The 16946-nt window shown below is 45.0% G+C and overlaps 1 protein-coding gene and 1 long non-coding RNA gene across 2 annotated transcripts in view; one reads left to right on the plus strand and one right to left on the minus strand.

Moving 5' to 3' along the window:
• LOC1270900 (homeobox protein prospero) overlaps positions 1 to 16946 on the minus strand; it is a 169752-nt gene that overhangs the window by 141649 nt on the left and 11157 nt on the right. The gene's annotated exons all lie outside the window — the stretch shown is intronic.
• Positions 12033 to 16946, plus strand: part of LOC133391948 (uncharacterized) — a 44596-nt gene continuing 39682 nt past the window's right edge. The window contains exon 1 of the long non-coding RNA XR_009765375.1: positions 12033 to 12201. This is a non-coding gene — a long non-coding RNA (uncharacterized LOC133391948). The remainder of the gene's footprint in view (positions 12202 to 16946) is intronic.

Raw genomic sequence — 16946 nt, forward strand, 5'->3', positions numbered from 1 at the left:
TGATTTATTGAAATGTTCGGCCCGGGACGCGCTGTGTTGTGTTGAGCGCGATGGATTCGGGCCAAATTTTCCACCCAAGCTTCCGATACCGTGTGCTAACACCGTGTGTTTGTGAAGCTGTGGTTCTTTTGTTGTCGATGTTTTGCTTCTTTATCCGCCGTACTCGGCAGTTCTTCTTTTTTTGTGGCAGGTTTGAAGAAGTTAAACATCGGCCATGTTTGTTGAAGACACTTTTTAAAAGATTATGGTACTGGGTACGAAATTTTAAACTTATGCTTCGTTACGTAAGCTTATATTTCCCTACTGCATCTTTGCTAAGTTTTTCTTGAATCCATCTAAAATGTGTGTCTTATGGTGACTTTTACCAAATCTCGTCTTCAGCTCCGAACAATACCGTTTCTACGGGTTTTCAACCGAATTGAATTTTGCTTTAGGTTTAATATTATGATTTGAAATGAGTTCTTATTGCTGGATATATCCTCACATTAAAAGAGTTCACGGCACACAGAATGATACAACCGTCCGTTTCCCCTTTTCCTTCTCTTCCGCAAGGGTACACCATTTTTCCATCGTACAATCGCATCATTTATCTTAATACCGCAACCGGTTCTTGTACGGCTCCGTTTCGCCTACTCTCGACAACACCTCCTCGAAGCGCGAAACCTCTTCTTGATTCCAGCAGGTTCCACCCTAAGCAAATGTGCTACCGCCAAAAATGTTCGGCCATTTTAGGAAGAAGGCCTTCGTCGTAACCCTTCGGCTGCAAAGGCAACGGTTCCTTTTGCCTTTATTTGCACCATCACCCGCACACGTGCCACCTCCGAAGCGTTTACCGTAACCCCGTTTTCTGCCCAAGCACTTGTAAGCCTACGCAATTTGCATCTTTAGCATCTCGCCCGCGCAGAAGGGTGCCACTGAAAAGGGACACCGGAACCCGTTTCCCTTAATTTGAATAAAAATTGAAGGAAACTAGCAATAATTTCTCCATAAATAAATCCATGCCCAAGGATGGCTGGCATGCTATTTGCCGCAAAAGGTTGACCGGCACACGCACACGGTTGGGGGAGCAGAGAGAGGGAGAGAGAGAGAGAGCAGCTACAACGATTTGAACCTTTCACCGAACAGAAAGGCCCGGAAAAATGGTAATTTTGGATTCGGGCGCACAATTTTCTTCAAAGGACGCTGAAGGACGTCGTAGAAAGACCACCCCTTCTGTTCCCGTTACGGTTATTGACTTTGCTGGGAGTGGATTCGGAGTAAAAAACGGGATGACCAGTGAGTTCCTACGCCGACACCTCACTTCAAGGGGTTATGCGGGTACCACGGCGAACCCTCTCTTCAGGAAAAAAGGGATTTTTGCTTACTCAAACCCCGAACCACGGCCATCGGATCGAAAACGCCAACGTGAGAAATCCTTCGTTGGAAGAATTATTAATTTCGATCGCACGGAAATAACGAGACCATTCACTGTCCCATCGGAGCTACCAATAAGGGCACGATTGGGAAGAGTGTTTTAGAAATGTGGGCAGTTTATTTTTAAAAGGCTGTGGGTATGATTTTTCGCACTCCTGCTTCGGATGACGCACGAAGAAGTTACTTCTTATCGGAGTCACGGCTCTACTTTTTTCCCACTCTACTTTTATGCTCTCTACTTCAACGGCGGGTGGGATCGAAAATAATTACGACATCCTTTTGCCCGTTCCAGCTTCCTGCCGACCAATCATCCTAATGCAAAGGAGTGGGAAAATCGTCCTCGAGGACTCTGTCCAGCGAGACAGCTTATACATATTCATTAGCTCTAATTCTTCCAAGATAGATTATTCGTTCGGTATCGTGACGGAGCCGAGCCGGAGTCCAACTGAAAGCAATAAATTACAAAAAAAGAAGGGAGCAAAACTTGTGTCCCCAGTGTGCAAACTGACGTGAACCGTTGTGCCAGTTTTCCTCAACGCAACATCTTCCGTTCGATGCTTGTGTATCGCCCAGCTTCTCGCAATCGCTCCTTGTGTGGTAGTGGTCCTTTGACCAATTATTTGGTCCTTTATAAATTATTTCTCCCCGTTGCCTCATGCCTTCTGGTGGAAAACTAATTTTAATTTTGTATCACTTCTTCACTGCACCAAATAAATGTCTCTATCGTTGATGGCATAAATCTAAGGTTCGGTGGCAGCTGAACCACCATTCAGGAGTTTGTACAGCGTATGGGTGTGTATGTGTGTTGTCTGCTTGCTGCTGGGGGGGACTTTGATCCAACCGTATCGGTTATTGCTACTTATCATGGCCACTGGCTGTAATAGGTGGATGCCATTCATTACGCATGATTAAAATTTCTCCCGCTCCAGTGAAATTGAAATTTTAAACCGCTTCTTGGATGGGCTAGAAACCCCGGTGGCCTCCCCGGGGGAGCACACGTTTTCGGTACGAACAGGCAGAAAGCACCGGGTAAGACCTATTTTTATCCAGCCCCTTCTGGCTAGCCCTACCGATCAACTGACTTACACTCATTATGATGGATGGATGAAATATCGATCGGCAGCCGATCCCCTTGCGATGCGACGAACCATCATCGTACCGGGACAGGATGGCGACGGTTTGGCTCCTTTCATTTTGGGCTGACGGTGGTGACAACGACGACAACGCCGCCTGACATGAGTATAACAGCGTTTTATTACATTAAAACAAGGTTGAAGTAGGCGGAGGAAGCAGTAAAGCATGTGCGATGGTTTGAGACGGACCGGTCGGTTAATACAAGTTGCTCAGAAGCCGAACTCCCTTTTGGTGGCCAAAAGGGTCATAATTTGACGAAAGGGTTTAATTATCTGCTCGGTACGCTGGTATCTCGGGCTTACCTTCATCCCCGAGATAGCTTCGGCGTGTTAGCGTTTGGCTGCGGTTGGCTGCAGCGTAAATTTATTTGTAGAAATTTGATGATACGCCGAACGGATTGACGAGCTTGGGCTGGAATGGCATTGGTGTGGGCACAGGGCAGGCAAATAGGCGCGGATTTTGGAGAACAGGATAGCGGTTCGACGTAAGGAAAGGAGTATGCAATTCAATTGCTAGGGGAACGTGCTGCCATTTGATTTCAATTATAAAATTCATTTTAAGCAGCGAATTTTGTTGTCGTGCAAAGGATTTCATGAAGAAAATGTTTATCGTATATGGACACTCAAATAGTCGTCAGGAGCTTTTCGATGCTTTGTTAAAGTAAATAGACGCTTGAGTGCAACAACTGACTTGCGGTTAATATTCGCGTATTTGTAGAAATACATAATATGAACTATAGTTAACATTTACTTCAATTAAATTATAGGTTGCTTGGAATGAATTAAACCAGCTTTGCATACAGCGATAATGAACCTATGACATCGAACAATTTTCGCGATAGTCTATCCTATGTATTTTATCAATGTGCTGTGATGCTCTTTAGGCAAACTTTCTTCATATTTTAGCTTAGTGGAAACGCCATTCTGTTACTAATTCTCGCTAAACCTACACCAAAAAATATGGTTGAATAACTTTCTACAATTCTTTCTTCAAGTCTATTTCAAAGATTTGCATTTTTGCCTTTTTTGGACCTTCAAACGAATGAGAATTGTTGATAAAAAATTACAAAAGGAGATTTCTACGTCCAATGTCTCATACGATGGCCACTTTTGATATAGAAATTCTGTAAAGTCAAACAAGACATAAATGATTTTATATACTTTTATTCCAACATCAACTTTAAAAATTGGAATAATTTGGATGCACCACGCAAACACTCTTTTTTCGCTCAATTATTTCTAAAATCCGTAGTTGTCAGTCAACTGGATCCTACTTGGCATTTAACGATCAGATTTTTAGCAGCCATGGTTAAAGCTAACTACTACAGCTAACGGTCGACTTCCTTGCTCGGATTCACTTACAGTCTGACTACCGTACTATCATAGGAAAGGGAATAGAATCATTGGGAATGGATACATTATTGTCTACTTAGCGGGTTTGCTTGCCACATCTGCCCGGTTTAAAAAAGTCGCTCCATCGCGTCTACTGGCTCGCACACAAAACGGGCACCTGCCCAAAACCGTGGAAGGACTCTACCGAGGTGCATCGCCGATGCAAATGCAATTGAATTGCAAAATAGTGTGGTACGATTACGTTTGCGCTAGCCATCCGGTGAACAATCCGTTCAACGTCTGCATTGCCAGCAAATGCGCGAAAGCGCTCGCGAACGGCTCGAGTGCACTTTACCGGTACAGTTGCCAGTGTTTCAACGTGTTTTTTTTGCATGCTAGCGAGTTCGAAATCCGCGACCGCGTCAGCAACCACCGATACATGGCTTTCGCGGTACGGATGCAGAGAAGAGGCCTGGATCCGGCCAGTACGATAAACCGTTGGCTTCCCAAATTAACTTCACGTGTCCTTTTCGGAAAGCAATTTCCGAACGGCCGCCTCGTTTGAACGATAGCGAACAATTACAGCAAATTATTTCGCGTCTCCGTCTCCGCCATCTAAATGCACGTTCGATGCCATTTTGTCTGGCACCATTCAGCGGAACGGACGATGGCTTAACCGAGAGAAGCGTTTAAGCCTTCTCTTTTTTTATATGATGCAGTTTTTGGTTGCTAAAAGCAATCAACTCCGTACAGCGAAACCGCGTTCAGACGAGCCGGATTGAGATGCATTTCCGGTGTCGCACGGGGGAAATAAAAGAGCCAAGTAACAAAGTGGTCGGGATTTACAAAGGAAAGGAAACGATACTATATTGTTTCGCTCACAAGCAGATTTGCGACTTCTCGAGGCAATTCTTGCAAGGAATCAAGCCGTGTGAATGCAGCAGCTGTGTCCAATTTTGACGAAGCAAATCCTATCCGCAGCAACGCCGAACCGGTCCTAGACAGGCTTGTTTGATAACCCTTTTTCTTGTTTGGTGTAATCTTGTCAGCATCATCCCTCCGCGGGTGCGTCTTAAACTGACCTTAAGAAGAGCAAAACCTGTTGCTCTGGTTTTTTCCCTAATTTTGCTTGCAGCGTGCTTGGCTTGGAGATGTTTCTCACGGTACAACTTTTCCAGCAAATGCACGCATATAACTCTTCTACATTCTACAACGAACGCCAACGGTCAAACATCGTCTTCTGCACTAGTTTGAGAGCAACGCTCAGTGAAGCGTTCGAACGGACTAATTATTAGAAATTGAAGCGCCATCAGTCGCGAGCATGACTCCACCGAAACCTAATTTGCTTAATAGACTCACGGCTTACGCGGTCGGCCGCTTCGAAGCAAAAGAAGGCAAATAAAAAGTCACCGACCGTCGTCCTTTTGCGGCACAAACAATGGGACGCGTGCCGGGCAAGAGGGACACTCAATTAAATATGGCCAGGATCTCTTCACACATGGGACCCTTTTTTTGTTAAACATTCGTTTGCATTGCTAAACCCCTGACCGGCACTGGGCCTGGATGGGTGCCCGTTGGTGGACTATCAAATTTTATGTAAATAGCCATTGGTCCCTTTTTTGCCCCTTTCTCTAGCCGCCGCAACCTGGCTGGCGGCCCGGCAAGGAATGCTTTCCCGTTTCGTTCGTTGATGAGCAAACACACTTGGCTTGGTGCTTGGTGTGGCTGCCTTGACGTGCCGGGGTCGATTTTCTTCACCCGGCCGCGTGGCATTGGTTTGGAGGGGATAATTTATTCTTCATCCTCTGACCTCGGGACGATTTTTATATGTGTGTGTGTGTAATCAAGAAGATATCAGAGAGTCAGGTTGCCGTTATGGAATGGGCCAATTCCTCGCCTCTTTCGCAGAGAGGAACTGACTGAGCTGTCCTTTTTGGAACGGAAGGAGAATACTGGGGGATAGTTGAATGTTTTGTACGTAAAGCAATTAAACATCTCCAATTAATTATGCACAATGCGTGCAAAAACTACTGTAGACAATGAAGCTATAAAAGGACGTTCATTGAGCGTTGCACAGACAACATTGTTTTTAATTAACAGTCCAACGAGCTACGAAATTCATTTTCACTGTTATTTGCTAGTTCATGTACGCACCATCACCGCTAAAATGCTCTCAAGTTCAAGTGACAAACCATGTAAGAACCACACTTTAAAACAGTTTCTTACACACCTGATGAGCAGCAGCGAAATATAGCAACAATGTTTCTCTCGCTGTACATCCCAGAAACCATTTTACAATCGGGCGTGGCGTTAGCAGAAGAGATAAGCTATTAAACCCTGTTAGTGAGGTACCCCGGCAGCCCGGCGAACCCGGCCACCACAATGTCTACCGCATCGCACGAAAGGGATGATGTTAACCGTTAACCCCTTTAAATCCCACCGGAACGAGTCATCTTCATTGGTCCGGCGCGGTGCGGGCACGCATTAAAAACACGCCAAAAAACTATTCCCATTCGTACTTTCGTCCCATAACAGTCCATTAGGCTCCGGAACATCTTTGATACAGCGGTTCGGGGTGCGAGCGGTGGCGAAACGAACGAATGCGCCATCGTCGCACGCGCCTTCCGTCTGCGTCTTGCGGGCTGGTCAAGTGGCCAGGAGCCTACCCGGGGAGGACGGAAGGGTGCCGCTCGGTGTGCTTGTTTTTTTTATGCTTCACTTTCTATGCAACCCATCACCATCATCGTCATCGTCAGCACCATCAATAAGGGTCACACAAGGGATCGTCCGCTGTCCCAAACTCACCGGAAACACGTAACCCATCTCAGGTCAAAAGCCGAATCTGTCCAGAAGACACTGTTAGTGCTGCTGCTGCTGCTGCTACTGGTAGCATGGCCAGTAACAGAAGGAAGAACGACTTTGAAACCCCCTTTGTGTGCGTGTGTCCCGCGCGAGTGTTTGCACGAGAAGAGCAAGGGCAAACTTTAAACCATTGGGACGGGTCCTTAAGTGAACGCACGGGGGAATAAACCCTTTCGGCCGAAGAACCTTAGCAGTGAGATTTTATGTCGCTACCGGGTGGAGGTGGCTTTTTTTGTGTTGCTGTTATGTTTAACGAGCGCAACTCTTTTCTATCCAAAACCCAAAGTCCCAGGGATGATCCGTTCCGGACAGCTCATCTTGTTCTTGGGTCGTAAAGCCCACGCGCTTAGTGAATCCCAAGCCTGGAGGGTGGGCGCAGGGTTGAAAGTATTTTATTACAATAATTTATTTACGGATTATTATGCCGTACGAAACCGGGCCACTTTGAGAGCCTTCAGTTGTGCCTGCTGTGTGTGCTTGCCCCATGTCGTGCCGGAAAAGCCCCAAGGAGCGCACGCACAGCGGTAAGATTCAACCATGTACCCCTTTTTTGCGGGAGAAATGTCCTGCGGGCTGTGCGTAAAGTAATGTGCCATTAGAATGTAGAGCAACTGGGCAAACGTTTCAGTGCATTTTCTTTGTTTTTGTTGTCAGCTTGTTAGCCGTGGAGCTCTTTCATAGCAGCCGGATGCCATACAGTAGTGTACGTCACACATTCGCGTTGCACATTCAGGATGCGTCGGCCGCGATTCACGAGCAACAGGAACAGCGAAACAGGGACTTGGGAGCCTTTCGCATTTCGCGGGGTAATGGAATGTTAAATGCATGAAATATGCATTGTTTTAATATGGGAATTTTATTAACGGGCGTCCGGATTTAAGGCCGTTTCCCGTTCGGTTGACTGCTTCCGCCAAGGGATTAACGTTTGCTGCTGTCGTCTACCAAGTGCGACTATTACGTTTGTTATTTCGCCCAGGATGATGCTCTATTTAGCAAGATTATAAAGCTTTAAAGTGTTTAAAAGCTTTTAAAGTTTTGTTATTCAATTTGAGTATAAGCGATTTGATGTAAATTGACATTTGATCGTTTGCAATCTATAATCAAAGCTTATCGAAATGCTCCTATAGGTATACTATACCTAAATGCATCTTGCAATGTAAAACAAATTCATGGAAAGGTAATTTGACGTAAATGTTATCGACACATGATTGAATACTGTATTTTAGACATTTGATTTAAGTTGAAGTTAAAGTTGAATTAGTTTTTGAAATATTTCGTTTACAAAAAAAATCATCCAATCCATGAAGTAAAACAATTTATTAAAATAATATTGGATTGGTTATCACTCACATCTACAATGGAGTGATATAAGGTCAGCATCGTAATGTCGATTAATTTGTGCACACCACAGTCTGCTGTGTCGTTTTTATCCACACTGACCGTGCTTTAATCAGTGCCGAGTTAGAAAGGCAACTGACTTACAAACCATGCTGCAAAGCTACGAATCGAGTATGTAGTTCCTGCCGAAAACTATCCGTAAAAGCGTCAAAAGGCGTCCCATCAGGGTGAAAAGTCATGTTTGAACATCCTTCTTCCCTTTTTACCAAATCATTCTAAAAAAACCTCCAGACCACCATTGCCAAAAAGCGCCACCCCAAGGAGGAATGGTAATCGACAAGCTGCACGGGGGGTTTGTTGCCATTGTAAGAAACGGATTTGCTGCATGGACCATAGTTGTCGTCGTCATTCTCAGCATCATCATCATCGTCATCGTCACCTACAGATGACCGAACCGGTGTTCGTGTTCGTTCTTTGGCCACAAACAGTGAACCGACAAGATGAGTGCGCCCTTCCACCGCAGCAAGAAGTTCTAATCGGTGTAGAGGGCGGACTGAGCTGGTTGTGGGTAGGGCGTTCCGGAGGACAAAGAGGGTGGCAGTTGGTCTCCCATGCTGTGCTGCTTTCGGGTTGGCTGGGCGAGCAGCAGCAGCAGCATCGAGCGAGAGAGTATTAAATTTATTTCCCTGTTTTTTTAGGAATTAGATGAAAAAACGGTAGTTGTTTTAAATGGGAGGCGAAAGTTGTTTAAAAATTCGCTTCAGCTGCCTACGCTGCTTGCCGCTCGGGTGGTAGTGGTGCGTTTGCATTGGGCTACACACGTGTGGCATGATGCGTGTTTGTGTGTGTGTGTTTGAATGCGGGCTCACACTTGTAGGTGGCACTATAGCAGAGCTAGGTGCGCCATGTCACTTTGCCCCTGCTGGATAGTGACAACCCTTTTCGTCCACTCCCAGCTTTTCATCGGCTTATTGATCTAGGTGTGTGCAATGTTCGAACCAGGGAGAAGATGCTCGAGTTTGATTGTAGTTTTAAAAATAGATAATGCTTATCATTGCAGCTTCAACACGATTCTTACGTTTTTTTTTGGAACAAATTAAATGATGATTTTATAAAGAAATGTGACTCGTCAGTCATTTGTCAGTAGTAAGAAATTTTAATCGACAATCAGTGATTCGGTTGTCCGTACCTGTTCACTTTATTGAATGCAATGCAGAAAACAGCTTTTGAAAGTTTAGTACACACCATGCGTCGATTGTGCCCTTAGTACCACCGTCAAATTGTCTGAATAAATAATTCAATTCACGCCAAACTAGCGGACAAGGAAAGTTTCGACTCGAAGCTGTTGAACATGGTCAATCGAAACCGCAAACCCGGTACCGAGAGAAAAAGGGTCGCTCAGCTTGGCCGAAGGAAAAGTTTAAAATTACCGGAGCGTCGATGTTGCAGCTATATCGCCTCCATAGTTCATGGAACCTCAGGAACCTCAGGATAGAAAGTGCAATGAGTAGTAGAAGCAGCAGCAACATTACCATCGTAGCATGAAAAGTTTTATTATTTTAATATTCTTTTTCGTCTATTTTGTGAGACTATATGTGGGAAAGGGCAGGAGGGGAAGGGGCAGTGTTTAGTAACTGGAAACTTTCTCGCAGCAATGGATAATACAGGAGCGCTGACCTGTCCCCTGCTGCTTGACTCCCTAGAGGATTCTGTCATGTTGCGTCATGGTACCTTTGAGTCTTGAATATCGCGTCCAGAGCATCCGTGTGGCGCTCACGGATACCAAATATGCAAGACGAAATGCGTTGCATCTGCATCTCATCGTCATAAAGAGGAATTTTGTGGCACCAAAAGGGCAGAGGGAAGGAGGGATGTTGGGTGGGAGCAAAAAACATGGAGCAGTTTAGAAAAAGTTTCCTTAACACGCTACACAGAAACTCATCAGAGCACATTATTTCTCGGGCTCGTCCTTGGTTATAAGCTTACACGAGCGTCAAGCATTACATATCGTGTAGCTGGCCAGCTTCAGTCTGCTCACCGCTTTGTGGGCGAAAATTAAGTTCGCTTGAAATGCTTTCCCCATACCGCAGAAACAGGAGCATCAACACTGTGAGCTGCAGTTGTTGGATAGGTTTTATCTTCGGCGAGTGTGCGGTAATCTAACTATTACTCATTGTACCAAAACATCAAGCATTTTATTAGTGTTGGGCATTTCAAAGTAATACTTTTAACCTTAACATTGTTTTGAAAGTTAAAGATATTTGAACCGATTTTATGTTGACCGATTGTTATACAATTATACAATGTTATACACTCGGAATATTAAAAAATATTGTATTAAAATAAAAAAAAAACTCCTTCTTTCCAATCCGATTTTCCTTGCAGATAAATAAATGTGGAACTGATAAGCAATTAATTTTTGTGTGTTGTATATTAATAAAATTAAGGAAAAAGTGATAAATTCTTGACTTTTTTTACACCTCAAAGTACAAAGTAAATAGATTATTTTTGTATAAAAAGAACAATCAAGGATTCCTTTTCTTTTTCTCAGCTTAATGTTTGCAGTTTCCGTAAAGGATTATTCAATAATTCACACACAAATGAACAAATGGACTACTAACTATAGAAATTCAATTCCTTAGACTAAAAATTTCAATACGGTGCTATCAAATCATAGTTTAATTGATTAACATTTGCTCTAGATAAAGAAATAAGTTAGATCGTACAAATAAGATAATAAAATAATTTCGTATAAACGCAGGCAATTAGATTGGAAATACACGCCTTTTAAATATCATACACTCTCGTTTTGTGCAGTAAGCGTGATGTTGAATGAAAAGTGTTCATACAATTGTTATTGTTATACATAGTTTATCCCGAGATATAAAACATATATACTTGTTAATGCAACATTTTATATATTTAAAATCGTCCCTTAGTCGTTCACCTGGAATTAAAATAATTCTTTTCAACTCTTTATGTAAAATTTATAGCAAACGATCTGTAAGAACTATCGCTGTGCTCGTCGTAAGAACTATCGCTGTGCTGTACTCTAACACAGTTATGAGTTTCAGTTTAGAGCCAAAATTTTTGAAAATAATGAAATATTCTTGCACTTCGTATTGTTGTAAGGACCTACGCAGTTATGCTGCCTTTAACTAGGGTTTGAAGAGGAAGCACTTCTGTTTAAAGGTTCTTAACTAAGAAATGCTTATTAAATTCTGTTCTAACACGATAGAGGCTTAGTCCTATTCATGCACGTTTTAGATCGATTTAGATAGTTTTTAACTTCTTTTATAATTTCTTCAAATTGATATAATTGTATCATTATATCCGAGTCAATTCAGATGAAATTGTTTAAGAAAATTGTTCTAAATAATATTGAATATTGAAAATAACTCATGTTGATCGGCAAAATGCGAGCATCATATGTTTTCAACGGATGGGATTTTAAATGAAAGATTACCGAGACTCTACCGAAAAGGGTTAGATAGCGAACGTGAAAACAAACAAACCTTAGATTAAAAAACGATGTAACAGCAAACATGTATGGAATTTGAGACAAGAACAATATTTTCCTCTCTAAAAAAATACCCCTTTTCCATCACACCATATCCATATAATCAGAACATTCAGCGTGCATTAGAATGCTCGTTCATGGTTCCGCTGGGTTCGGTTTGCTTTCGTCTTAAAGTCCACCCTGAACAAGTTTTGGAAAAGTGGTCGCCCGGGTTCAAGGCGCAAGAAGATGGTCCGATGTGTCGAGACCTTGTCTCATGAGAAATTTGCCGCCACCGTTGACCCTTCCGTTGACAGTTTTTTTAGCATAGTAGAGATGTTTTCTAAAAACTGGGAGAACCGGTTGATGCTACCGAGAGATCCCCGATTGAGAAGGACCCTTACAGTGCGTTGATGTGATGGCATCTCCTGGTCATCCGAGTCAGACACACTTGAAGATTACGTGCCGCGATCAGTCTTACGCCGAGCGTGAATCGGATCGGTTACTTGAGCAAAGAAGCCAGCAAGCAAAGCAAAGTTTGGTTAGCTAGTTGATGAAACCCTTAAGGAGCGAGTTTCAACCGCACAACAGTTTCACCGAGTAAAGTCTACGTGCGCTCTGTCCGTAAGTTGGGTGTTACTCTTAGGTTAGTCTCCCGTGATCGTGAATCTTCATAAAAATCCTTCACTTTAAATTGCACAAATTGAAAGCATCCATTACTTGGTGCACACATAGCAAAAAAAAGGTCAATGCGCAGCTGCAGGCTGGGCGGTGTAAATTTTTAGCTAGCACTCAGCTCTCAGGCTGCGTTACAACGCATGGTTTTGTGCGTTGCGAAATAATGGGGAAGGAGGAGAATGGATGCGTTTTGGAATTTTATCCCATTTCTCCTGGGAAAAATTTATGCGTTTTGATGTATTTGACAGAGTGCACTCCCCGATGCAGCAGCGGACGGTTCTGTATCTTCTCCATGTATCCGTTCCCGGCCCACACAACCATCCAAGTGGAATTGAAAAAGCCTGTAAATTTCCCAAGTCTCGGATGCATATTTATGGCTCTGGTCACGTTTGTTTGTGCGTCCCTGTTTGTGCGAATCCCTGTGTGTGTATGTGTAGCTGAAAATAATTTTCATGCACTTTTCATCTTCATTCATCTAGCACTGGCTGCTGGCTGGCTGGCTGGCTGGCTGGATGGCGTGTCTCTTCTTCTCCCGTTTCCACAGCCACAGCGCCATTTCCACTTGGTTGCGTTTCCCTGACGATGCACTTTGGCTCTTGTTCGCTGCATCGGCAGTGTTTGGGTGCCCTCTGCGCCTGTACTCTCCGCACGGTGGCCGTATGCACTGTTGCACTGCATGCGGATGCTATTCTTGCTGATGCACCAGTGCACACGCGGCATCTATCACATCTCCCGTGCCCGTCTTTGCTATGTGCTGGGAATGGCCGAAGGTGTTGCTGATGGGGGCAGTGGAGCAGGTTCTCGCCCTGCAACTGACTGTGTTTGTGTGCGTATGTGTGTGTGTGTGTGCGAATGTGCATGGGATAGCCATCAAGTGTGATGTAGTGGATGGCTAGGCAACCAACACGACTGCACCAGCGATGCAATCGTGTGCATCTCGTTTGTGCGTGCGTTCTCGAGGTTTTCTGGTGCAAATAGCAGCCTCACATCCGGTCAGGCCCATCCGTCCGTTTGAGCTGCATTTCCCTCCCGGATATCACCCCCCCCCCCTCCCGCCACTCCATGTCCCCTTCAATTCCCCATCATCCTGCCGTCTCAGCACTTTTCCTCGTCCCCCGGTCGTGCGCCTGCTTTTGCCGACGGACGTGAAAAATTCAATTCAAAGGGGATTCAAAATTCCACTCTTGATTCGTTTCGGGCTCACTTTTTCCTGCACACACTACGTGCGTGTGTGTGCGTGTTTAAGGGGTCCTTTTACGGTGGGGCTGTACGGTTTGCGGAGGAGCATTCCTATCGGGTCGTAATCCAGGTACAATATTTGACATCGGGTGGGATTTTTCGACTGAAAGCTGTCCGTTATATATTACCCGGTTTGCTGTTATGGGGGACTAGCCCCATTTCTGCTAGTCTTGCATAGGTTTTAGTGGAGCGAGATGGAAAAAAGAACACGGGTGCGTGAGAGAGATAGAGCTTAGCATTTCCCCACACACTTTCCGCTGCATTTGTCGATATGCACTCGCATTTGAGCTTGCGTTTTCTAACACATTGCATGTGCATGTGCAATGCACCTCCAGCCAGGGCATGTTTCGCTGGGAGTTTGAATGTATTAGAAGCCCGAGTGCATCGTGCTTTGTGCAGCGACTACATTTGTGCACCATTAGATGCACATTGCTGCGTTGCATTTGGCCGAAATCGTACGAAACGCGACGATGACGCTCGCCCTGGCAGACGACGGTTGAAATGTTGGGGTTGATTTTGAGGGCTCGCTGCTGCCAGTCCCGCTTCCCGCTCGGAGCTCCATTTGCAACGTGCACCGGTGATCGGTATGTAATCAAGTATTATCATCGCTGCCGCTGCCAAAGCCCGGGACAATCGGGAGCCCGGAAGGGTCCGAAATAAAAGCGTCCGAGCGTCCCGGCGACCGAGCATTTCGGCCAGCGACCTCATTGCTCGTGGCGACCACCTTAACACACACACACACACGGGCACAAACGCCAGCTCAATCCAGCTCAATTTTAGTTCGTTTGAAAATGGATCAATCTCTGTGCGAAAGGAAGATGGCGAATGCTCAGAGGGTCAGGGTGCAGAAAACCATCCAGCACAGCCGCCCGCGATAACATCCTTGACGATGACGGGCCGCGGGCTTGGAAGCGAAAAATCAAACGCATCACAAAAAGCTATCCAAGCAGAGATGTGGAAAAGAATAACGATGACAGGGCCGCAGCAGCAATGCCAGCAGAGCACGACCAAGGCAAAAAAACACACATCCCGCGCACGGCAAAAACCGTGGCGCGTACACAGCGCGAATGCATCCCGCGAGCACTAATGCGTTTCATCCGGTTTGATGGAAAATGCATACAGCGGCGGTCGGGGTTTAGTGAGGGTGTATGGTGCAATGAATTCCATCTAACGGCCATCCCACCGTGCCCGGGATAATGTTCTCCCTCTTGCGACAGTACCTGAAGGCAAGGCAGTACGAGGCACAGGATGAGAGCTAGGTTTTCGGTGAAAACGGGAATAAAGCTGGGATGGTTGAATATCTGGTCAGGTACACTGTTTGTACTGGAAAACCAGAACCGTTTGCTCGAGCTTAGGCTTGTGATATGTGCATTGTAGACGAAAGTCGGGATATAAATTAATGAGTGTAATGTGGTTGCGGAATGGGTTCGTGTAAGCGAACAAGGATCAATTACCTACAAAGAAAAATAGTCCACAACTGATGTTAGAAAGGTAAAGATAATCAGGAATTCAACGCTCAGGATAGCTATTGCCATTGATTTGTTGTGCTTTTTCACTATTTTCGAATTATTTTCCGAAAAAGTCAATATACTTACGGCGATGATGTAAGAAGCCCTTTACTCATGTACAAATGGGACAATGTCATAAAACCATTACATTCAATTAAGACACATTTTGTCCACACTGCCACACTGAACAGAAAAAAAACACATCAGCAAGGGAGATGAATAGATAATAATGCAACAGAGTATGCACATTGCTTCTGAGCCGAGATGATGGAACTGTGCGTGCTGATGACGTAATGCATCACTGCGAGTGTGATGGTTGCGATGACATTTGATACGGTTTCAAGCCCAGCTTGTGGCATAGAACACCTGAGCAAAGCGCCCTGCACGTATACATACCCAATGTAATGCATTAGCATTATTTATGCCTCTGCCATAGCTCTTGGTTGTCCTGGCAGGTACGTTGCATGGGTTTAGTTGGTTTATGATTACGGTGTGTCATGTTTATAGGCTGCGTGGAATGATTCTGAACATACGAGCAGGAACATTGTGGACTTTCTATTCATGCATGCAATGGGGGCAAACTGATGTATGTTACGTCTAACGTCATTTCTTCGGCAAGGACGGTTATTATGATAAATCTTGGTTTTAAAATTAACTTTTGGGAACAACAAAACAGACTAGCTGATTGACAATGTCTCAAAGACAAAAAACGATGAAAGTTCCATTCAAAAGTTCATGTTATCATTGACTATTTCATCCTGAGAACCTGCGTCAGCAACCAGTCTTTTGATATTTTATTAGCTGCCAATTTCAGTTAAAAGCGTTGTTGAATTGTATGAGAGGCTAAAACACTCTCATCTCAAAATTTGTACAATATCCGCATCGCTAGAAAACCATTCCAGAAAGTCGTTAAATTAGTTAAACTCGCCAGCAATATTGTGCACGCGGTGTGCTTTCGAAAAGCTATGCCGAGTTTTAGAATATGCTTTATCGCTATTAAACAACGTTCCCGTTGCGCCGAAACCTTACGGACAGCTCGTTACTCGAAGCGGTTTAACTTTTATGGTTCAAAATTTTCTAATATTCCCGATCCCACCACCGGGCCAGTTTCACCCTCTGTTGGGCGATTCTTGGAGGAAAATATATTGCCTTACAACAGTTAGCGCTACTACCGTACCACCATCCCCCTTCTCCTTCTTCCACAGCTCACAGAAACCTCTCCAATCCTACCGGTCTCACCACACTGCCGGTAGGGTCCACGGCGCGCAGGTCAAAAGCACCCGAGCCATTGCACCAGATCCAGTGACCACTTTTTAAAACTATAAATTAGTAATTTCAGCACAAAATATCGTACCAATCTCGTTTCTCGTTCTTGGTGCCCCCTCGCGCCTTTCCCTCCCCACGCCCTTCCTTTTGCATCGCTTCAGGGACTTTGGAACGAGACCAGAGCGAGGCAAACTCCTTCGTCCCGGGCAGCGGGATGGCTAACTTCTCCTGTACCCGAGCAAAGTTGTTACCAAAAAACCACCACCGCCACACACCTAAGCCGAGCCACACCAGCCGGGCGGGTGAAAACTATCGTTTCTGGGGCCGGGGTCTACCACCCGTTTTGCACAATTTCCGCCCGTCCAGTATCTCGGACCGCTTAGCTGCGTGACCTGTACGAGCCACAGCATTATCCCAAAACGTCGGATGCGAACAAACGATCCAAACTAGTCGAAAATGTTCACCAAATCACTCGTTCGTTCGCTCTCCGTTCGCCTCTTCTGCTTGCCCCCAAACCGTCCGCGTTTTGCGCTGCCGGTCTTCTTGCTGCAAGGTACCCTCGCTGGTGGAAGATGAACCGGAACCTACAGCAGGGAGAGGGGAAGTTTTTTGGAAAAGTACAAAGCAATCGGAACCTTAGCACGCTTAGTTTCGTTTCTCTGGTCAGCAAGCCCCAAG

Source organism: Anopheles gambiae, chromosome 2 (assembly GCF_943734735.2).
Source record: "Anopheles gambiae chromosome 2, idAnoGambNW_F1_1, whole genome shotgun sequence".
In the NCBI taxonomy this organism is placed as follows: domain Eukaryota; kingdom Metazoa; phylum Arthropoda; class Insecta; order Diptera; family Culicidae; genus Anopheles; species Anopheles gambiae.